The sequence below is a fragment of the Haliotis asinina genome, chromosome 2 (genome assembly GCF_037392515.1).
Source record: "Haliotis asinina isolate JCU_RB_2024 chromosome 2, JCU_Hal_asi_v2, whole genome shotgun sequence".
Taxonomy (NCBI): Eukaryota; Metazoa; Mollusca; class Gastropoda; order Lepetellida; family Haliotidae; genus Haliotis; species Haliotis asinina.
The window spans coordinates 6459837-6480229 of record NC_090281.1 but is presented as its reverse complement, the minus strand read 5'-3'; the positions used below and the strand labels follow the sequence as shown (position 1 = coordinate 6480229).

General features: G+C 40.5%; 23 non-coding genes across 23 annotated transcripts; all 23 read right to left on the bottom strand.

Moving 5' to 3' along the window:
- Positions 1-328: 328 nt before the first annotated feature.
- Positions 329-428, bottom strand: Trnam-cau (transfer RNA methionine (anticodon CAU)). The gene is made up of 2 exons: positions 392-428; positions 329-364 (listed from the first exon to the last, which is right to left on the bottom strand). It is a non-coding gene; the product is annotated as a tRNA-Met (tRNA).
- A 1370-nt stretch (positions 429-1798) lies between these two features.
- Positions 1799-1898, bottom strand: Trnam-cau (transfer RNA methionine (anticodon CAU)). The gene is made up of 2 exons: positions 1862-1898; positions 1799-1834 (listed from the first exon to the last, which is right to left on the bottom strand). It is a non-coding gene; the product is annotated as a tRNA-Met (tRNA).
- A 1080-nt stretch (positions 1899-2978) lies between these two features.
- Trnam-cau (transfer RNA methionine (anticodon CAU)) lies at positions 2979-3078 on the bottom strand. The gene is made up of 2 exons: positions 3042-3078; positions 2979-3014 (listed from the first exon to the last, which is right to left on the bottom strand). It is a non-coding gene; the product is annotated as a tRNA-Met (tRNA).
- An 880-nt stretch (positions 3079-3958) lies between these two features.
- Trnam-cau (transfer RNA methionine (anticodon CAU)) lies at positions 3959-4058 on the bottom strand. Its single transcript has 2 exons — positions 4022-4058; positions 3959-3994 (listed from the first exon to the last, which is right to left on the bottom strand). It is a non-coding gene; the product is annotated as a tRNA-Met (tRNA).
- Positions 4059-4648: 590 nt separating this feature from the next.
- Positions 4649-4748, bottom strand: Trnam-cau (transfer RNA methionine (anticodon CAU)). Its single transcript has 2 exons — positions 4712-4748; positions 4649-4684 (listed from the first exon to the last, which is right to left on the bottom strand). It is a non-coding gene; the product is annotated as a tRNA-Met (tRNA).
- Positions 4749-6118: 1370 nt separating this feature from the next.
- Trnam-cau (transfer RNA methionine (anticodon CAU)) lies at positions 6119-6218 on the bottom strand. The gene is made up of 2 exons: positions 6182-6218; positions 6119-6154 (listed from the first exon to the last, which is right to left on the bottom strand). It is a non-coding gene; the product is annotated as a tRNA-Met (tRNA).
- A 1080-nt stretch (positions 6219-7298) lies between these two features.
- Trnam-cau (transfer RNA methionine (anticodon CAU)) lies at positions 7299-7398 on the bottom strand. Its single transcript has 2 exons — positions 7362-7398; positions 7299-7334 (listed from the first exon to the last, which is right to left on the bottom strand). It is a non-coding gene; the product is annotated as a tRNA-Met (tRNA).
- Positions 7399-7788: 390 nt separating this feature from the next.
- On the bottom strand, positions 7789-7888 carry Trnam-cau (transfer RNA methionine (anticodon CAU)). The gene is made up of 2 exons: positions 7852-7888; positions 7789-7824 (listed from the first exon to the last, which is right to left on the bottom strand). It is a non-coding gene; the product is annotated as a tRNA-Met (tRNA).
- A 590-nt stretch (positions 7889-8478) lies between these two features.
- On the bottom strand, positions 8479-8578 carry Trnam-cau (transfer RNA methionine (anticodon CAU)). The gene is made up of 2 exons: positions 8542-8578; positions 8479-8514 (listed from the first exon to the last, which is right to left on the bottom strand). It is a non-coding gene; the product is annotated as a tRNA-Met (tRNA).
- Positions 8579-9948: 1370 nt separating this feature from the next.
- Positions 9949-10048, bottom strand: Trnam-cau (transfer RNA methionine (anticodon CAU)). The gene is made up of 2 exons: positions 10012-10048; positions 9949-9984 (listed from the first exon to the last, which is right to left on the bottom strand). It is a non-coding gene; the product is annotated as a tRNA-Met (tRNA).
- Positions 10049-10438: 390 nt separating this feature from the next.
- On the bottom strand, positions 10439-10538 carry Trnam-cau (transfer RNA methionine (anticodon CAU)). Its single transcript has 2 exons — positions 10502-10538; positions 10439-10474 (listed from the first exon to the last, which is right to left on the bottom strand). It is a non-coding gene; the product is annotated as a tRNA-Met (tRNA).
- Positions 10539-11128: 590 nt separating this feature from the next.
- On the bottom strand, positions 11129-11228 carry Trnam-cau (transfer RNA methionine (anticodon CAU)). Its single transcript has 2 exons — positions 11192-11228; positions 11129-11164 (listed from the first exon to the last, which is right to left on the bottom strand). It is a non-coding gene; the product is annotated as a tRNA-Met (tRNA).
- Positions 11229-11619: 391 nt separating this feature from the next.
- On the bottom strand, positions 11620-11719 carry Trnam-cau (transfer RNA methionine (anticodon CAU)). The gene is made up of 2 exons: positions 11683-11719; positions 11620-11655 (listed from the first exon to the last, which is right to left on the bottom strand). It is a non-coding gene; the product is annotated as a tRNA-Met (tRNA).
- A 790-nt stretch (positions 11720-12509) lies between these two features.
- Trnam-cau (transfer RNA methionine (anticodon CAU)) lies at positions 12510-12609 on the bottom strand. Its single transcript has 2 exons — positions 12573-12609; positions 12510-12545 (listed from the first exon to the last, which is right to left on the bottom strand). It is a non-coding gene; the product is annotated as a tRNA-Met (tRNA).
- Positions 12610-13979: 1370 nt separating this feature from the next.
- On the bottom strand, positions 13980-14079 carry Trnam-cau (transfer RNA methionine (anticodon CAU)). The gene is made up of 2 exons: positions 14043-14079; positions 13980-14015 (listed from the first exon to the last, which is right to left on the bottom strand). It is a non-coding gene; the product is annotated as a tRNA-Met (tRNA).
- Positions 14080-14469: 390 nt separating this feature from the next.
- Trnam-cau (transfer RNA methionine (anticodon CAU)) lies at positions 14470-14569 on the bottom strand. The gene is made up of 2 exons: positions 14533-14569; positions 14470-14505 (listed from the first exon to the last, which is right to left on the bottom strand). It is a non-coding gene; the product is annotated as a tRNA-Met (tRNA).
- Positions 14570-14961: 392 nt separating this feature from the next.
- On the bottom strand, positions 14962-15061 carry Trnam-cau (transfer RNA methionine (anticodon CAU)). The gene is made up of 2 exons: positions 15025-15061; positions 14962-14997 (listed from the first exon to the last, which is right to left on the bottom strand). It is a non-coding gene; the product is annotated as a tRNA-Met (tRNA).
- A 590-nt stretch (positions 15062-15651) lies between these two features.
- Trnam-cau (transfer RNA methionine (anticodon CAU)) lies at positions 15652-15751 on the bottom strand. Its single transcript has 2 exons — positions 15715-15751; positions 15652-15687 (listed from the first exon to the last, which is right to left on the bottom strand). It is a non-coding gene; the product is annotated as a tRNA-Met (tRNA).
- Positions 15752-16832: 1081 nt separating this feature from the next.
- On the bottom strand, positions 16833-16932 carry Trnam-cau (transfer RNA methionine (anticodon CAU)). Its single transcript has 2 exons — positions 16896-16932; positions 16833-16868 (listed from the first exon to the last, which is right to left on the bottom strand). It is a non-coding gene; the product is annotated as a tRNA-Met (tRNA).
- A 392-nt stretch (positions 16933-17324) lies between these two features.
- Positions 17325-17424, bottom strand: Trnam-cau (transfer RNA methionine (anticodon CAU)). The gene is made up of 2 exons: positions 17388-17424; positions 17325-17360 (listed from the first exon to the last, which is right to left on the bottom strand). It is a non-coding gene; the product is annotated as a tRNA-Met (tRNA).
- Positions 17425-18014: 590 nt separating this feature from the next.
- On the bottom strand, positions 18015-18114 carry Trnam-cau (transfer RNA methionine (anticodon CAU)). The gene is made up of 2 exons: positions 18078-18114; positions 18015-18050 (listed from the first exon to the last, which is right to left on the bottom strand). It is a non-coding gene; the product is annotated as a tRNA-Met (tRNA).
- A 1370-nt stretch (positions 18115-19484) lies between these two features.
- Positions 19485-19584, bottom strand: Trnam-cau (transfer RNA methionine (anticodon CAU)). The gene is made up of 2 exons: positions 19548-19584; positions 19485-19520 (listed from the first exon to the last, which is right to left on the bottom strand). It is a non-coding gene; the product is annotated as a tRNA-Met (tRNA).
- Positions 19585-19974: 390 nt separating this feature from the next.
- Positions 19975-20074, bottom strand: Trnam-cau (transfer RNA methionine (anticodon CAU)). The gene is made up of 2 exons: positions 20038-20074; positions 19975-20010 (listed from the first exon to the last, which is right to left on the bottom strand). It is a non-coding gene; the product is annotated as a tRNA-Met (tRNA).
- Positions 20075-20393: the final 319 nt, after the last annotated feature.

Genomic DNA, 20393 nt, shown 5'->3' with positions numbered 1-20393 from the left:
AAATGGAGACTGTGCTGGTTTTTGAACACCTTAACTTGCATTCGACTGTTGTAAATGATGCACAATGTGAGGAAACAGCAGTTAACATCATAATCCTGAGAGACGTAAGGAGGAGTGTACTTGAAAAAGGAATTGAAACATGCGTTTATTTTCTTCATGTAAGCACTTCCTGTGTTGTGGCTGTACAGCCATTTCGTGTTTGCTGCATTTGTCACATACTTATCGGTCAGAATATTTCAGGCAGACGGGTACAGCAGTAGAAGAGCTGAGTAGAAATAGTTTGAAACAAATATGGTAATGATTATGAAGGAAAAACAGAAAAAAGAAATGCCCCGGGTGAGGATCGAACTCACGACCTTCAGATTGCTCTGACATTGGAAGCTTGACTGATTATGAGACTGACGCGCTACCTACTGCGCTACCGAGGCTTGAAACGCTGATCGGAAATTTAAATATATATTTCTCAACTGTCACAAATGAAGTGCCAGATAAATGGAGACTGTGCTGGTTTTTCAACACCTTAACTTGCATTCGACTGTTGTAAATGATGCACAATGTGAGGAAACAGAAGTTAACATCATAATCCTGAGAGACGTAAGGAGGAGTGTACTTGAAAAAGGAATTGAAACATGCGTTTATTTTCTTCATGTAAGCACTTCCTGTGTTGTGGCTGTACAGCCATTTCGTGGTTGCTGCATTTGTCACATATTTATCGGTCAGACTATTTCAGGCAGACGGGTACAGCAGTAGAAGAGCTGAGTGGAAATAGTTTGAAACAAATATGGTAATGATTATGAAGGAAAAACAGAAAAAAGAAATGCCCCGGGTGAGGATCGAAATCACGACCTTCAGATTGCTCTGACATTGGAAGCTTGACTGATTATGAGACTGACGCGCTACCTACTGCGCTACCGAGGCTTGAAACGCTGATCGGAAATTTAAATATATATTTCTCAACTGTCACAAATGAAGTGCCAGATAAATGGAGACTGTGCTGGTTTTTCAACACCTTAACTTGCATTCGACTGTTGTAAATGATGCACAATGTGAGGAAACAGCAGTTAACATCATAATCCTGAGAGACGTAAGGAGGAGTGTACTTGAAAAAGGAATTGAAACATGCGTTTATTTTCTTCATGTAAGCACTTCCTGTGTTGTGGCTGTACAGCCATTTCGTGGTTGCTGCATTTGTCACATATTTATCGGTCAGACTATTTCAGGCAGACGGGTACAGCAGTAGAAGAGCTGAGTGGAAATAGTTTGAAACAAATATGGTAATGATTATGAAGGAAAAACAGAAAAAACAAATGCCCCGGGTGAGGATCGAACTCACGACCTTCAGATTGCTCTGACATTGGAAACTTGACTGATTATGAGGCTGACGCGCTACCTACTGCGCTACCGAGTCTTGAAACGCTGATCGGAAATTTAAATATATATTTCTCAACTGTCACAAATCACGTGCCAGATAAATGGAGACTGTGCTGGTTTTTCAACACCTTAACTTGCATTCGACTGTAGTAAATGATGCACAATGTGAGGAAACAGCAGTTAACATCATAATCCTGACAGATGTAATGAGAAGTGTATTTGAAAAAGGAATTGAAACATGCGTTTCTTTTTTTCATGTAAGCACTTCCTGTGTTGTGGCTGTACAGCCATTTCGTGGTTGCTGCATTTGTCACATATTTATCGGTCAGACTATTTCAGGCAGACGGGTACAGCAGTAGAAGAGCTGAGTGGAAATAGTTTGAAACAAATATGGTAATGATTATGAAGGAAAAACAGAAAAAAGAAATGCCCCGGGTGAGGATCGAACTCACGACCTTCAGATTGCTCTGACATTGGAAGCTTGACTGATTATGAGACTGACGCGCTACCTACTGCGCTACCGAGGCTTGAAACGCTGATCGGAAATTTAGATATATATTTCTCAACTGTCACAAATGAAGTGCCAGAAAAATGGAGACTGTGCTGGTTTTTCAACACCTTAACTTGCATTCGACTGTAGTAAATGATGCACAATGTGAGGAAACAGCAGTTAACATCATAATCCTGACAGATGTAATGAGAAGTGTATTTGAAAAAGGAATTGAAACATGCGTTTCTTTTTTTCATGTAAGCACTTCCTGTGTTGTGGCTGTACAGCCATTTCGTGGTTGCTGCATTTGTCACATATTTATCGGTCAGACTATTTCAGGCAGACGGGTACAGCAGTAGAAGAGCTGAGTGGAAATAGTTTGAAACAAATATGGTAATGATTATGAAGGAAAAACAGAAAAAAGAAATGCCCCGGGTGAGGATCGAAAACACGACCTTCAGATTGCTCTGACATTGGAAGCTTGACTGATTATGAGACTGACGCGCTACCTACTGCGCTACCGAGGCTTGAAACGCTGATCGGAAATTTAGATATATATTTCTCAACTGTCACAAATGAAGTGCCAGACAAATGGAGACTGTGCTGGTTTTTCAACACCTTAACTTGCATTCGACTGTTGTAAATGATGCACAATGTGAGGAAACAGCAGTTAACATCATAATCCTGACAGATGTAATGAGAAGTGTACATGAAAAAGGAATTGAAACATGCGTTTATTTTCTTCATGTAAGCACTTCCTGTGTTGTGGCTGTACAGCCATTTCGTGATAAATGGAGACTGTGCTGGTTTTTGAACACCTTAACTTGCATTCGACTGTTGTAAATGATGCACAATGTGAGGAAACAGCAGTTAACATCATAATCCTGAGAGACGTAAGGAGGAGTGTACTTGAAAAAGGAATTGAAACATGCGTTTATTTTCTTCATGTAAGCACTTCCTGTGTTGTGGCTGTACAGCCATTTCGTGTTTGCTGCATTTGTCACATACTTATCGGTCAGAATATTTCAGGCAGACGGGTACAGCAGTAGAAGAGCTGAGTAGAAATAGTTTGAAACAAATATGGTAATGATTATGAAGGAAAAACAGAAAAAAGAAATGCCCCGGGTGAGGATCGAACTCACGACCTTCAGATTGCTCTGACATTGGAAGCTTGACTGATTATGAGACTGACGCGCTACCTACTGCGCTACCGAGGCTTGAAACGCTGATCGGAAATTTAAATATATATTTCTCAACTGTCACAAATGAAGTGCCAGATAAATGGAGACTGTGCTGGTTTTTCAACACCTTAACTTGCATTCGACTGTTGTAAATGATGCACAATGTGAGGAAACAGAAGTTAACATCATAATCCTGAGAGACGTAAGGAGGAGTGTACTTGAAAAAGGAATTGAAACATGCGTTTATTTTCTTCATGTAAGCACTTCCTGTGTTGTGGCTGTACAGCCATTTCGTGGTTGCTGCATTTGTCACATATTTATCGGTCAGACTATTTCAGGCAGACGGGTACAGCAGTAGAAGAGCTGAGTGGAAATAGTTTGAAACAAATATGGTAATGATTATGAAGGAAAAACAGAAAAAAGAAATGAACCGGGTGAGGATCGAACTCACGACCTTCAGATTGCTCTGACATTGGAAACTTGACTGATTATGAGACTGACGCGCTACCTACTGCGCTACCGAGGCTTGAAACGGTGATCGGAAATTTAAATATATATTTCTCAACTGTCACAAATGAAGTGCCAGATAAATGGAGACTGTGCTGGTTTTTCAACACCTTAACTTGCATTCGACTGTAGTAAATGATGCACAATGTGAGGAAACAGCAGTTAACATCATAATCCTGACAGATGTAATGAGAAGTGTATTTGAAAAAGGAATTGAAACATGCGTTTCTTTTTTTCATGTAAGCACTTCCTGTGTTGTGGCTGTACAGCCATTTCGTGGTTGCTGCATTTGTCACATATTTATCGGTCAGACTATTTCAGGCAGACGGGTACAGCAGTAGAAGAGCTGAGTGGAAATAGTTTGAAACAAATATGGTAATGATTATGAAGGAAAAACAGAAAAAAGAAATGCCCCGGGTGAGGATCGAACTCACGACCTTCAGATTGCTCTGACATTGGAAGCTTGACTGATTATGAGACTGACGCGCTACCTACTGCGCTACCGAGGCTTGAAACGCTGATCGGAAATTTAGATATATATTTCTCAACTGTCACAAATGAAGTGCCAGACAAATGGAGACTGTGCTGGTTTTTCAACACCTTAACTTGCATTCGACTGTTGTAAATGATGCACAATGTGAGGAAACAGCAGTTAACATCATAATCCTGAGAGACGTAAGGAGGAGTGTACTTGAAAAAGGAATTGAAACATGCGTTTATTTTCTTCATGTAAGCACTTCCTGTGTTGTGGCTGTACAGCCATTTCGTGATAAATGGAGACTGTGCTGGTTTTTGAACACCTTAACTTGCATTCGACTGTTGTAAATGATGCACAATGTGAGGAAACAGCAGTTAACATCATAATCCTGAGAGACGTAAGGAGGAGTGTACTTGAAAAAGGAATTGAAACATGCGTTTATTTTCTTCATGTAAGCACTTCCTGTGTTGTGGCTGTACAGCCATTTCGTGGTTGCTGCATTTGTCACATACTTATCGGTCAGAATATTTCAGGCAGACGGGTACAGCAGTAGAAGAGCTGAGTAGAAATAGTTTGAAACAAATATGGTAATGATTATGAAGGAAAAACAGAAAAAAGAAATGCCCCGGGTGAGGATCGAACTCACGACCTTCAGATTGCTCTGACATTGGAAGCTTGACTGATTATGAGACTGACGCGCTACCTACTGCGCTACCGAGGCTTGAAACGCTGATCGGAAATTTAAATATATATTTCTCAACTGTCACAAATGAAGTGCCAGATAAATGGAGACTGTGCTGGTTTTTCAACACCTTAACTTGCATTCGACTGTTGTAAATGATGCACAATGTGAGGAAACAGAAGTTAACATCATAATCCTGAGAGACGTAAGGAGGAGTGTACTTGAAAAAGGAATTGAAACATGCGTTTATTTTCTTCATGTAAGCACTTCCTGTGTTGTGGCTGTACAGCCATTTCGTGGTTGCTGCATTTGTCACATATTTATCGGTCAGACTATTTCAGGCAGACGGGTACAGCAGTAGAAGAGCTGAGTGGAAATAGTTTGAAACAAATATGGTAATGATTATGAAGGAAAAACAGAAAAAACAAATGCCCCGGGTGAGGATCGAACTCACGACCTTCAGATTGCTCTGACATTGGAAACTTGACTGATTATGAGGCTGACGCGCTACCTACTGCGCTACCGAGTCTTGAAACGCTGATCGGAAATTTAAATATATATTTCTCAACTGTCACAAATCACGTGCCAGATAAATGGAGACTGTGCTGGTTTTTCAACACCTTAACTTGCATTCGACTGTAGTAAATGATGCACAATGTGAGGAAACAGCAGTTAACATCATAATCCTGACAGATGTAATGAGAAGTGTATTTGAAAAAGGAATTGAAACATGCGTTTCTTTTTTTCATGTAAGCACTTCCTGTGTTGTGGCTGTACAGCCATTTCGTGGTTGCTGCATTTGTCACATATTTATCGGTCAGACTATTTCAGGCAGACGGGTACAGCAGTAGAAGAGCTGAGTGGAAATAGTTTGAAACAAATATGGTAATGATTATGAAGGAAAAACAGAAAAAAGAAATGTCCCGGGTGAGGATCGAACTCACGACCTTCAGATTGCTCTGACATTGGAAGCTTGACTGATTATGAGACTGACGCGCTACCTACTGCGCTACCGAGGCTTGAAACGCTGATCGGAAATTTAGATATATATTTCTCAACTGTCACAAATGAAGTGCCAGAAAAATGGAGACTGTGCTGGTTTTTCAACACCTTAACTTGCATTCGACTGTAGTAAATGATGCACAATGTGAGGAAACAGCAGTTAACATCATAATCCTGACAGATGTAATGAGAAGTGTATTTGAAAAAGGAATTGAAACATGCGTTTCTTTTTTTCATGTAAGCACTTCCTGTGTTGTGGCTGTACAGCCATTTCGTGGTTGCTGCATTTGTCACATATTTATCGGTCAGACTATTTCAGGCAGACGGGTACAGCAGTAGAAGAGCTGAGTGGAAATAGTTTGAAACAAATATGGTAATGATTATGAAGGAAAAACAGAAAAAAGAAATGCCCCGGGTGAGGATCGAACTCACGACCTTCAGATTGCTCTGACATTGGAAGCTTGACTGATTATGAGACTGACGCGCTACCTACTGCGCTACCGAGGCTTGAAACGCCGATCGGAAATTTAGATATATATTTCTCAACTGTCACAAATGAAGTGCCAGAAAAATGGAGACTGTGCTGGTTTTTCAACACCTTAACTTGCATTCGACTGTTGTAAATGATGCACAATGTGAGGAAACAGCAGTTAACATCATAATCCTGACAGATGTAATGAGAAGTGTACATGAAAAAGGAATTGAAACATGCGTTTATTTTCTTCATGTAAGCACTTCCTGTGTTGTGGCTGTACAGCCATTTCGTGATAAATGGAGACTGTGCTGGTTTTTCAACACCTTAACTTGCATTCGACTGTTGTAAATGATGCACAATGTGAGGAAACAGAAGTTAACATCATAATCCTGAGAGACGTAAGGAGGAGTGTACTTGAAAAAGGAATTGAAACATGCGTTTATTTTCTTCATGTAAGCACTTCCTGTGTTGTGGCTGTACAGCCATTTCGTGTTTGCTGCATTTGTCACATACTTATCGGTCAGAATATTTCAGGCAGACGGGTACAGCAGTAGAAGAGCTGAGTAGAAATAGTTTGAAACAAATATGGTAATGATTATGAAGGAAAAACAGAAAAAAGAAATGCCCCGGGTGAGGATCGAACTCACGACCTTCAGATTGCTCTGACATTGGAAACTTGACTGATTATGAGGCTGACGCGCTACCTACTGCGCTACCGAGTCTTGAAACGCTGATCGGAAATTTAAATATATATTTCTCAACTGTCACAAATCACGTGCCAGATAAATGGAGACTGTGCTGGTTTTTCAACACCTTAACTTGCATTCGACTGTAGTAAATGATGCACAATGTGAGGAAACAGCAGTTAACATCATAATCCTGACAGATGTAATGAGAAGTGTATTTGAAAAAGGAATTGAAACATGCGTTTCTTTTTTTCATGTAAGCACTTCCTGTGTTGTGGCTGTACAGCCATTTCGTGGTTGCTGCATTTGTCACATATTTATCGGTCAGAATATTTCAGGCAGACGGGTACAGCAGTAGAAGAGCTGAGTGGAAATAGTTTGAAACAAATATGGTAATGATTATGAAGGAAAAACAGAAAAAAGAAATGCCCCGGGTGAGGATCGAACTCACGACCTTCAGATTGCTCTGACATTGGAAGCTTGACTGATTATGAGACTGACGCGCTACCTACTGCGCTACCGAGGCTTGAAACGCTGATCGGAAATTTAGATATATATTTCTCAACTGTCACAAATGAAGTGCCAGAAAAATGGAGACTGTGCTGGTTTTTCAACACCTTAACTTGCATTCGACTGTAGTAAATGATGCACAATGTGAGGAAACAGCAGTTAACATCATAATCCTGACAGATGTAATGAGAAGTGTATTTGAAAAAGGAATTGAAACATGCGTTTCTTTTTTTCATGTAAGCACTTCCTGTGTTGTGGCTGTACAGCCATTTCGTGGTTGCTGCATTTGTCACATATTTATCGGTCAGACTATTTCAGGCAGACGGGTACAGCAGTAGAAGAGCTGAGTGGAAATAGTTTGAAACAAATATGGTAATGATTATGAAGGAAAAACAGAAAAAAGAAATGCCCCGGGTGAGGATCGAACTCACGACCTTCAGATTGCTCTGACATTGGAAGCTTGACTGATTATGAGACTGACGCGCTACCTACTGCGCTACCGAGGCTTGAAACGCTGATCGGAAATTTAGATATATATTTCTCAACTGTCACAAATGAAGTGCCAGAAAAATGGAGACTGTGCTGGTTTTTCAACACCTTAACTTGCATTCGACTGTTGTAAATGATGCACAATGTGAGGAAACAGCAGTTAACATCATAATCCTGACAGATGTAATGAGAAGTGTACATGAAAAAGGAATTGAAACATGCGTTTATTTTCTTCATGTAAGCACTTCCTGTGTTGTGGCTGTACAGCCATTTCGTGATAAATGGAGACTGTGCTGGTTTTTGAACACCTTAACTTGCATTCGACTGTTGTAAATGATGCACAATGTGAGGAAACAGCAGTTAACATCATAATCCTGAGAGACGTAAGGAGGAGTGTACTTGAAAAAGGAATTGAAACATGCGTTTATTTTCTTCATGTAAGCACTTCCTGTGTTGTGGCTGTACAGCCATTTCGTGTTTGCTGCATTTGTCACATACTTATCGGTCAGAATATTTCAGGCAGACGGGTACAGCAGTAGAAGAGCTGAGTAGAAATAGTTTGAAACAAATATGGTAATGATTATGAAGGAAAAACAGAAAAAAGAAATGCCCCGGGTGAGGATCGAACTCACGACCTTCAGATTGCTCTGACATTGGAAGCTTGACTGATTATGAGACTGACGCGCTACCTACTGCGCTACCGAGGCTTGAAACGCTGATCGGAAATTTAAATATATATTTCTCAACTGTCACAAATGAAGTGCCAGATAAATGGAGACTGTGCTGGTTTTTCAACACCTTAACTTGCATTCGACTGTTGTAAATGATGCACAATGTGAGGAAACAGAAGTTAACATCATAATCCTGAGAGACGTAAGGAGGAGTGTACTTGAAAAAGGAATTGAAACATGCGTTTATTTTCTTCATGTAAGCACTTCCTGTGTTGTGGCTGTACAGCCATTTCGTGGTTGCTGCATTTGTCACATATTTATCGGTCAGACTATTTCAGGCAGACGGGTACAGCAGTAGAAGAGCTGAGTGGAAATAGTTTGAAACAAATATGGTAATGATTATGAAGGAAAAACAGAAAAAAGAAATGAACCGGGTGAGGATCGAACTCACGACCTTCAGATTGCTCTGACATTGGAAACTTGACTGATTATGAGACTGACGCGCTACCTACTGCGCTACCGAGGCTTGAAACGCTGATCGGAAATTTAAATATATATTTCTCAACTGTCACAAATCACGTGCCAGATAAATGGAGACTGTGCTGGTTTTTCAACACCTTAACTTGCATTCGACTGTAGTAAATGATGCACAATGTGAGGAAACAGCAGTTAACATCATAATCCTGACAGATGTAATGAGAAGTGTATTTGAAAAAGGAATTGAAACATGCGTTTCTTTTTTTCATGTAAGCACTTCCTGTGTTGTGGCTGTACAGCCATTTCGTGGTTGCTGCATTTGTCACATATTTATCGGTCAGACTATTTCAGGCAGACGGGTACAGCAGTAGAAGAGCTGAGTGGAAATAGTTTGAAACAAATATGGTAATGATTATGAAGGAAAAACAGAAAAAAGAAATGCCCCGGGTGAGGATCGAACTCACGACCTTCAGATTGCTCTGACATTGGAAGCTTGACTGATTATGAGACTGACGCGCTACCTACTGCGATACCGAGGCTTGAAACGCTGATCGGAAATTTAGATATATATTTCTCAACTGTCACAAATGAAGTGCCAGGTAAATGGAGACTGTGCTGGTTTTTCAACACCTTAACTTGCATTCGACTGTAGTAAATGATGCACAATGTGAGGAAACAGCAGTTAACATCATAATCCTGACAGATGTAATGAGAAGTGTATTTGAAAAAGGAATTGAAACATGCGTTTCTTTTTTTCATGTAAGCACTTCCTGTGTTGTGGCTGTACAGCCATTTCGTGGTTGCTGCATTTGTCACATATTTATCGGTCAGACTATTTCAGGCAGACGGGTACAGCAGTAGAAGAGCTGAGTGGAAATAGTTTGAAACAAATATGGTAATGATTATGAAGGAAAAACAGAAAAAAGAAATGCCCCGGGTGAGGATCGAACTCACGACCTTCAGATTGCTCTGAAATTGGAAGCTTGACTGATTATGAGACTGACGCGCTACCTACTGCGCTACCGAGGCTTGAAACGCTGATCGGAAATTTAGATATATATTTCTCAACTGTCACAAATGAAGTGCCAGACAAATGGAGACTGTGCTGGTTTTTCAACACCTTAACTTGCATTCGACTGTTGTAAATGATGCACAATGTGAGGAAACAGCAGTTAACATCATAATCCTGAGAGACGTAAGGAGGAGTGTACTTGAAAAAGGAATTGAAACATGCGTTTATTTTCTTCATGTAAGCACTTCCTGTGTTGTGGCTGTACAGCCATTTCGTGTTTGCTGCATTTGTCACATACTTATCGGTCAGAATATTTCAGGCAGACGGGTACAGCAGTAGAAGAGCTGAGTAGAAATAGTTTGAAACAAATATGGTAATGATTATGAAGGAAAAACAGAAAAAAGAAATGCCCCGGGTGAGGATCGAACTCACGACCTTCAGATTGCTCTGACATTGGAAGCTTGACTGATTATGAGACTGACGCGCTACCTACTGCGCTACCGAGGCTTGAAACGCTGATCGGAAATTTAGATATATATTTCTCAACTGTCACAAATGAAGTGCCAGACAAATGGAGACTGTGCTGGTTTTTCAACACCTTAACTTGCATTCGACTGTTGTAAATGATGCACAATGTGAGGAAACAGCAGTTAACATCATAATCCTGAGAGACGTAAGGAGGAGTGTACTTGAAAAAGGAATTGAAACATGCGTTTATTTTCTTCATGTAAGCACTTCCTGTGTTGTGGCTGTACAGCCATTTCGTGATAAATGGAGACTGTGCTGGTTTTTCAACACCTTAACTTGCATTCGACTGTTGTAAATGATGCACAATGTGAGGAAACAGCAGTTAACATCATAATCCTGAGGGACGTAAGGAGGAGTGTACTTGAAAAAGGAATTGAAACATGCGTTTATTTTCTTCATGTAAGCACTTCCTGTGTTGTGGCTGTACAGCCATTTCGTGGTTGCTGCATTTGTCACATACTTATCGGTCAGAATATTTCAGGCAGACGGGTACAGCAGTAGAAGAGCTGAGTAGAAATAGTTTGAAACAAATATGGTAATGATTATGAAGGAAAAACAGAAAAAAGAAATGCCCCGGGTGAGGATCGAACTCACGACCTTCAGATTGCTCTGACATTGGAAGCTTGACTGATTATGAGACTGACGCGCTACCTACTGCGCTACCGAGGCTTGAAACGCTGATCGGAAATTTAAATATATATTTCTCAACTGTCACAAATGAAGTGCCAGATAAGTGGAGACTGTGCTGGTTTTTCAACACCTTAACTTGCATTCGACTGTTGTAAATGATGCACAATGTGAGGAAACAGCAGTTAACATCATAATCCTGAGAGACGTAAGGAGGAGTGTACTTGAAAAAGGAATTGAAACATGCTTTTTTTTTTTCATGTAAGCACCTCCTGTGTTGTGGCTGTACAGCCATTTCGTGTTTGCTGCATTTGTCACATATTTCTCGGTCAGACTATTTCAGGCAGACGGGTACATCAGTAGAAGAACTGAGTGGAAATAGTTTGAAACAAATATGGTAATGATTATGAAGGAAAAACAGAAAAAAAAGAAATGCCCCGGGTGAGGATCGAACTCACGACCTTCAGATTGCTCTGACATTGGAAGCTTGACTGATTATGAGACTGACGCGCTACCTACTGCGCTACCGAGGCTTGAAACGCTGATCGGAAATTTAGATATATATTTCTCAACTGTCACAAATGAAGTGCCAGACAAATGGAGACTGTGCTGGTTTTTCAACACCTTAACTTGCATTCGACTGTTGTAAATGATGCACAATGTGAGGAAACAGCAGTTAACATCATAATCCCGAGAGACGTAAGGAGGAGTGTACTTGAAAAAGGAATTGAAACATGCGTTTATTTTCTTCATGTAAGCACTTCCTGTGTTGTGGCTGTACAGCCATTTCGTGATAAATGGAGACTGTGCTGGTTTTTCAACACCTTAACTTGCATTCGACTGTTGTAAATGATGCACAATGTGAGGAAACAGCAGTTAACATCATAATCCTGACAGATGTAATGAGAAGTGTACATGAAAAAGGAATTGAAACATGCGTTTATTTTCTTCATGTAAGCACTTCCTGTGTTGTGGCTGTACAGCCATTTCGTGATAAATGGAGACTGTGCTGGTTTTTGAACACCTTAACTTGCATTCGACTGTTGTAAATGATGCACAATGTGAGGAAACAGCAGTTAACATCATAATTCTGAGAGACGTAAGGAGGAGTGTACTTGAAAAAGGAATTGAAACATGCGTTTATTTTCTTCATGTAAGCACTTCCTGTGTTGTGGCTGTACAGCCATTTCGTGTTTGCTGCATTTGTCACATACTTATCGGTCAGAATATTTCAGGCAGACGGGTACAGCAGTAGAAGAGCTGAGTAGAAATAGTTTGAAACAAATATGGTAATGATTATGAAGGAAAAACAGAAAAAAGAAATGCCCCGGGTGAGGATCGAACTCACGACCTTCAGATTGCTCTGACATTGGAAGCTTGACTGATTATGAGACTGACGCGCTACCTACTGCGCTACCGAGGCTTGAAACGCTGATCGGAAATTTAAATATATATTTCTCAACTGTCACAAATGAAGTGCCAGATAAATGGAGACTGTGCTGGTTTTTCAACACCTTAACTTGCATTCGACTGTTGTAAATGATGCACAATGTGAGGAAACAGAAGTTAACATCATAATCCTGAGAGACGTAAGGAGGAGTGTACTTGAAAAAGGAATTGAAACATGCGTTTATTTTCTTCATGTAAGCACTTCCTGTGTTGTGGCTGTACAGCCATTTCGTGGTTGCTGCATTTGTCACATATTTATCGGTCAGACTATTTCAGGCAGACGGGTACAGCAGTAGAAGAGCTGAGTGGAAATAGTTTGAAACAAATATGGTAATGATTATGAAGGAAAAACAGAAAAAAGAAATGAACCGGGTGAGGATCGAACTCACGACCTTCAGATTGCTCTGACATTGGAAACTTGACTGATTATGAGACTGACGCGCTACCTACTGCGCTACCGAGGCTTGAAACGCTGATCGGAAATTTAAATATATATTTCTCAACTGTCACAAATCACGTGCCAGATAAATGGAGACTGTGCTGGTTTTTCAACACCTTAACTTGCATTCGACTGTAGTAAATGATGCACAATGTGAGGAAACAGCAGTTAACATCATAATCCTGACAGATGTAATGAGAAGTGTATTTGAAAAAGGAATTGAAACATGCGTTTCTTTTTTTCATGTAAGCACTTCCTGTGTTGTGGCTGTACAGCCATTTCGTGGTTGCTGCATTTGTCACATATTTATCGGTCAGACTATTTCAGGCAGACGGGTACAGCAGTAGAAGAGCTGAGTGGAAATAGTTTGAAACAAATATGGTAATGATTATGAAGGAAAAACAGAAAAAAGAAATGCCCCGGGTGAGGATCGAACTCACGACCTTCAGATTGCTCTGACATTGGAAGCTTGACTGATTATGAGACTGACGCGCTACCTACTGCGATACCGAGGCTTGAAACGCTGATCGGAAATTTAGATATATATTTCTCAACTGTCACAAATGAAGTGCCAGGTAAATGGAGACTGTGCTGGTTTTTCAACACCTTAACTTGCATTCGACTGTAGTAAATGATGCACAATGTGAGGAAACAGCAGTTAACATCATAATCCTGACAGATGTAATGAGAAGTGTATTTGAAAAAGGAATTGAAACATGCGTTTCTTTTTTTCATGTAAGCACTTCCTGTGTTGTGGCTGTACAGCCATTTCGTGGTTGCTGCATTTGTCACATATTTATCGGTCAGACTATTTCAGGCAGACGGGTACAGCAGTAGAAGAGCTGAGTGGAAATAGTTTGAAACAAATATGGTAATGATTATGAAGGAAAAACAGAAAAAAGAAATGCCCCGGGTGAGGATCGAACTCACGACCTTCAGATTGCTCTGAAATTGGAAGCTTGACTGATTATGAGACTGACGCGCTACCTACTGCGCTACCGAGGCTTGAAACGCTGATCGGAAATTTAGATATATATTTCTCAACTGTCACAAATGAAGTGCCAGACAAATGGAGACTGTGCTGGTTTTTCAACACCTTAACTTGCATTCGACTGTTGTAAATGATGCACAATGTGAGGAAACAGCAGTTAACATCATAATCCTGAGAGACGTAAGGAGGAGTGTACTTGAAAAAGGAATTGAAACATGCGTTTATTTTCTTCATGTAAGCACTTCCTGTGTTGTGGCTGTACAGCCATTTCGTGTTTGCTGCATTTGTCACATACTTATCGGTCAGAATATTTCAGGCAGACGGGTACAGCAGTAGAAGAGCTGAGTAGAAATAGTTTGAAACAAATATGGTAATGATTATGAAGGAAAAACAGAAAAAAGAAATGCCCCGGGTGAGGATCGAACTCACGACCTTCAGATTGCTCTGACATTGGAAGCTTGACTGATTATGAGACTGACGCGCTACCTACTGCGCTACCGAGGCTTGAAACGCTGATCGGAAATTTGGATATATATTTCTCAACTGTCACAAATCACGTGCCAGACAAATGGAGACTGTGCTGGTTTTTCAACACCTTAACTTGCATTCGACTGTTGTAAATGATGCACAATGTGAGGAAACAGCAGTTAACATCATAATCCTGAGAGACGTAAGGAGGAGTGTACTTGAAAAAGGAATTGAAACATGCTTTTCTTTTTTTCATGTAAGCACCTCCTGTGTTGTGGCTGTACAGCCATTTCGTGTTTGCTGCATTTGTCACATATTTATCGGTCAGACTATTTCAGGCAGACGGGTACAGCAGTAGAAGAACTGAGTGGAAATAGTTTGAAACAAATATGGTAATGATTATGAAGGAAAAACAGAAAAAAAAGAAATGCCCCGGGTGAGGATCGAACTCACGACCTTCAGATTGCTCTGACATTGGAAGCTTGACTGATTATGAGACTGACGCGCTACCTACTGCGCTACCGAGGCTTGAAACGCTGATCGGAAATTTAGATATATATTTCTCAACTGTCACAAATGAAGTGCCAGACAAATGGAGACTGTGCTGGTTTTTCAACACCTTAACTTGCATTCGACTGTTGTAAATGATGCACAATGTGAGGAAACAGCAGTTAACATCATAATCCTGAGAGACGTAAGGAGGAGTGTACTTGAAAAAGGAATTGAAACATGCGTTTATTTTCTTCATGTAAGCACTTCCTGTGTTGTGGCTGTACAGCCATTTCGTGATAAATGGAGACTGTGCTGGTTTTTCAACACCTTAACTTGCATTCGACTGTTGTAAATGATGCACAATGTGAGGAAACAGCAGTTAACATCATAATCCTGAGGGACGTAAGGAGGAGTGTACTTGAAAAAGGAATTGAAACATGCGTTTATTTTCTTCATGTAAGCACTTCCTGTGTTGTGGCTGTACAGCCATTTCGTGGTTGCTGCATTTGTCACATACTTATCGGTCAGAATATTTCAGGCAGACGGGTACAGCAGTAGAAGAGCTGAGTAGAAATAGTTTGAAACAAATATGGTAATGATTATGAAGGAAAAACAGAAAAAAGAAATGCCCCGGGTGAGGATCGAACTCACGACCTTCAGATTGCTCTGACATTGGAAGCTTGACTGATTATGAGACTGACGCGCTACCTACTGCGCTACCGAGGCTTGAAACGCTGATCGGAAATTTAAATATATATTTCTCAACTGTCACAAATGAAGTGCCAGATAAGTGGAGACTGTGCTGGTTTTTCAACACCTTAACTTGCATTCGACTGTTGTAAATGATGCACAATGTGAGGAAACAGCAGTTAACATCATAATCCTGAGAGACGTAAGGAGGAGTGTACTTGAAAAAGGAATTGAAACATGCTTTTTTTTTTTCATGTAAGCACCTCCTGTGTTGTGGCTGTACAGCCATTTCGTGTTTGCTGCATTTGTCACATATTTCTCGGTCAGACTATTTCAGGCAGACGGGTACATCAGTAGAAGAACTGAGTGGAAATAGTTTGAAACAAATATGGTAATGATTATGAAGGAAAAACAGAAAAAAAAGAAATGCCCCGGGTGAGGATCGAACTCACGACCTTCAGATTGCTCTGACATTGGAAGCTTGACTGATTATGACACTGACGCGCTACCTACTGCGCTACCGAGGCTTGAAACGCTGATCGGAAATTTAGATATATATTTCTCAACTGTCACAAATGAAGTGCCAGACAAATGGAGACTGTGCTGGTTTTTCAACACCTTAACTTGCATTCGACTGTTGTAAATGATGCACAATGTGAGGAAACAGCAGTTAACATCATAATCCTGAGAGACGTAAGGAGGAGTGTACTTGAAAAAGGAATTGAAACATGCGTTTATTTTCTTCATGTAAGCACTTCCTGTGTTGTGGCTGTACAGCCATTTCGTGATAAATGGAGACTGTGCTGGTTTTTCAACACCTTAACTTGCATTCGACTGTTGTAAATGATGCACAATGTGAGGAAACAGCAGTTAACATCATAATCCTGAGAGACGTAAGGAGGAGTGTACTTGAAAAAGGAATTGAAACATGCGTTTATTTTCTTCATGTAAGCACTTCCTGTGTTGTGGCTGTACAGCCATTTCGTGGTTGCTGCATTTGTCACATACTTATCGGTCAGAATATTTCAGGCAGACGGGTACAGCAGTAGAAGAGCTGAGTAGAAATAGTTTGAAACAAATATGGTAATGATTATGAAGGAAAAACAGAAAAAAGAAATGCCCCGGGTGAGGATCGAACTCACGACCTTCAGATTGCTCTGACATTGGAAGCTTGACTGATTATGAGACTGACGCGCTACCTACTGCGCTACCGAGGCTTGAAACGCTGATCGGAAATTTAAATATATATTTCTCAACTGTCACAAATGAAGTGCCAGATAAGTGGAGACTGTGCTGGTTTTTCAACACCTTAACTTGCATTCGACTGTTGTAAATGATGCACAATGTGAGGAAACAGCAGTTAACATCATAATCCTGAGAGACGTAAGGAGGAGTGTACTTGAAAAAGGAATTGAAACATGCTTTTCTTTTTTTCATGTAAGCACCTCCTGTGTTGTGGCTGTACAGCCATTTCGTGTTTGCTGCATTTGTCACATATTTCTCGGTCAGACTATTTCAGGCAGACGGGTACAGCAGTAGAAGAACTGAGTGGAAATAGTTTGAAACAAATATGGTAATGATTATGAAGGAAAAACAGAAAAAAAAGAAATGCCCCGGGTGAGGATCGAACTCACGACCTTCAGATTGCTCTGACATTGGAAGCTTGACTGATTATGAGACTGACGCGCTACCTACTGCGCTACCGAGGCTTGAAACGCTGATCGGAAATTTAGATATATATTTCTCAACTGTCACAAATGAAGTGCCAGACAAATGGAGACTGTGCTGGTTTTTCAACACCTTAACTTGCATTCGACTGTTGTAAATGATGCACAATGTGAGGAAACAGCAGTTAACATCATAATCCTGAGAGACGTAAGGAGGAGTGTACTTGAAAAAGGAATTGAAACATGCGTTTATTTTCTTCATGTAAGCACTTCCTGTGTTGTGGCTGTACAGCCATTTCGTGATAAATGGAGACTGTGCTGGTTTTTCAACACCTTAACTTGCATTCGACTGTTGTAAATGATGCACAATGTGAGGAAACAGCAGTTAACATCATAATCCTGAGAGACGTAAGGAGGAGTGTACTTGAAAAAGGAATTGAAACATGCGTTTATTTTCTTCATGTAAGCACTTCCTGTGTTGTGGCTGTACAGCCATTTCGTGGTTGCTGCATTTGTCACATACTTATCGGTCAGAATATTTCAGGCAGACGGGTACAGCAGTAGAAGAGCTGAGTAGAAATAGTTTGAAACAAATATGGTAATGATTATGAAGGAAAAACAGAAAAAAGAAATGCCCCGGGTGAGGATCGAACTCACGACCTTCAGATTGCTCTGACATTGGAAGCTTGACTGATTATGAGACTGACGCGCTACCTACTGCGCTACCGAGGCTTGAAACGCTGATCGGAAATTTAAATATATATTTCTCAACTGTCACAAATGAAGTGCCAGATAAGTGGAGACTGTGCTGGTTTTTCAACACCTTAACTTGCATTCGACTGTTGTAAATGATGCACAATGTGAGGAAACAGAAGTTAACATCATAATCCTGAGAGACGTAAGGAGGAGTGTACTTGAAAAAGGAATTGAAACATGCGTTTATTTTCTTCATGTAAGCACTTCCTGTGTTGTGGCTGTACAGCCATTTCGTGTTTGCTGCATTTGTCACATACTTATCGGTCAGAATATTTCAGGCAGACGGGTACAGCAGTAGAAGAGCTGAGTAGAAATAGTTTGAAACAAATATGGTAATGATTATGAAGGAAAAACAGAAAAAAGAAATGCCCAGGGTGAGGATCGAACTCACGACCTTCAGATTGCTCTGACATTGGAAGCTTGACTGATTATGAGACTGACGCGCTACCTACTGCGCTACCGAGGCTTGAAACGCTGATCGGAAATTTAAATATATATTTCTCAACTGTCACAAATGAAGTGCCAGATAAGTGGAGACTGTGCTGGTTTTTCAACACCTTAACTTGCATTCGACTGTTGTAAATGATGCACAATGTGAGGAAACAGCAGTTAACATCATAATCCTGAGAGACGTAAGGAGGAGTGTACTTGAAAAAGGAATTGAAACATGCGTTTATTTTCTTCATGTAAGCACTTCCTGTGTTGTGGCTGTACAGCCATTTCGTGGTTGCTGCATTTGTCACATATTTATCGGTCAGACTATTTCAGGCAGACGGGTACAGCAGTAGAAGAGCTGAGTGGAAATAGTTTGAAACAAATATGGTAATGATTATGAAGGAAAAACAGAAAAAAGAAATGAACCGGGTGAGGATCGAACTCACGACCTTCAGATTGCTCTGACATTGGAAACTTGACTGATTATGAGACTGACGCGCTACCTACTGCGCTACCGAGTCTTGAAACGCTGATCGGAAATTTAAATATATATTTCTCAACTGTCACAAATCACGTGCCAGATAAATGGAGACTGTGCTGGTTTTTCAACACCTTAACTTGCATTCGACTGTTGTAAATGATGCACAATGTGAGGAAACAGCAGTTAACATCATAATCCTGACAGATGTAATGAGAAGTGTATTTGAAAAAGGAATTGAAACATGCGTTTCTTTTTTTCATGTAAGCACTTCCTGTGTTGTGGCTGTACAGCCATTTCGTGGTTGCTGCATTTGTCACATATTTATCGGTCAGACTATTTCAGGCAGACGGGTACAGCAGTAGAAGAGCTGAGTGGAAATAGTTTGAAACAAATATGGTAATGATTATGAAGGAAAAACAGAAAAAAGAAATGCCCCGGGTGAGGATCGAACTCACGACCTTCAGATTGCTCTGACATTGGAAGCTTGACTGATTATGAGACTGACGCGCTACCTACTGCGCTACCGAGGCTTGAAACGCTGATCGGAAATTTAGATATATATTTCTCAACTGTCACAAATGAAGTGCCAGACAAATGGAGACTGTGCTGGTTTTTCAACACCTTAACTTGCATTCGACTGTTGTAAATGATGCACAATGTGAGGAAACAGCAGTTAACATCATAATCCTGACAGATGTAATGAGAAGTGTATTTGAAAAAGGAATTGAAACATGCGTTTATTTTCTTCATGTAAGCACTTCCTGTGTTGTGGCTGTACAGCCATTTCGTGTTTGCTGCATTTGTCACATACTTATCGGTCAGACTATTTCAGGCAGACGGGTACAGCAGTAGAAGAGCTGAGTGGAAATAGTTTGAAACAAATATGGTAATGATTATGAAGGAAAAACAGAAAAAAGAAATGCCCCGGGTGAGGATCGAACTCACGACCTTCAGATTGCTCTGACATTGGAAGCTTGACTGATTATGAGACTGACGCGCTACCTACTGCGCTACCGAGGCTTGAAACGCTGATCGGAAATTTAGATATATATTTCTCAACTGTCACAAATGAAGTGCCAGATAAATGGAGACTGTGCTGGTTTTTCAACACCTTAACTTGCATTCGACTGTTGTAAATGATGCACAATGTGAGGAAACAGCAGTTAACATCATAATCCTGAGAGACGTAAGGAGGAGTGTACTTGAAAAAGGAATTGAAACATGCGTTTATTTTCTTCATGTAAGCACTTCCTGTGTTGTGGCTGTACAGCCATTTCGTGTTTGCTGCATTTGTCACATACTTATCGGTCAGAATATTTCAGGCAGACGGGTACAGCAG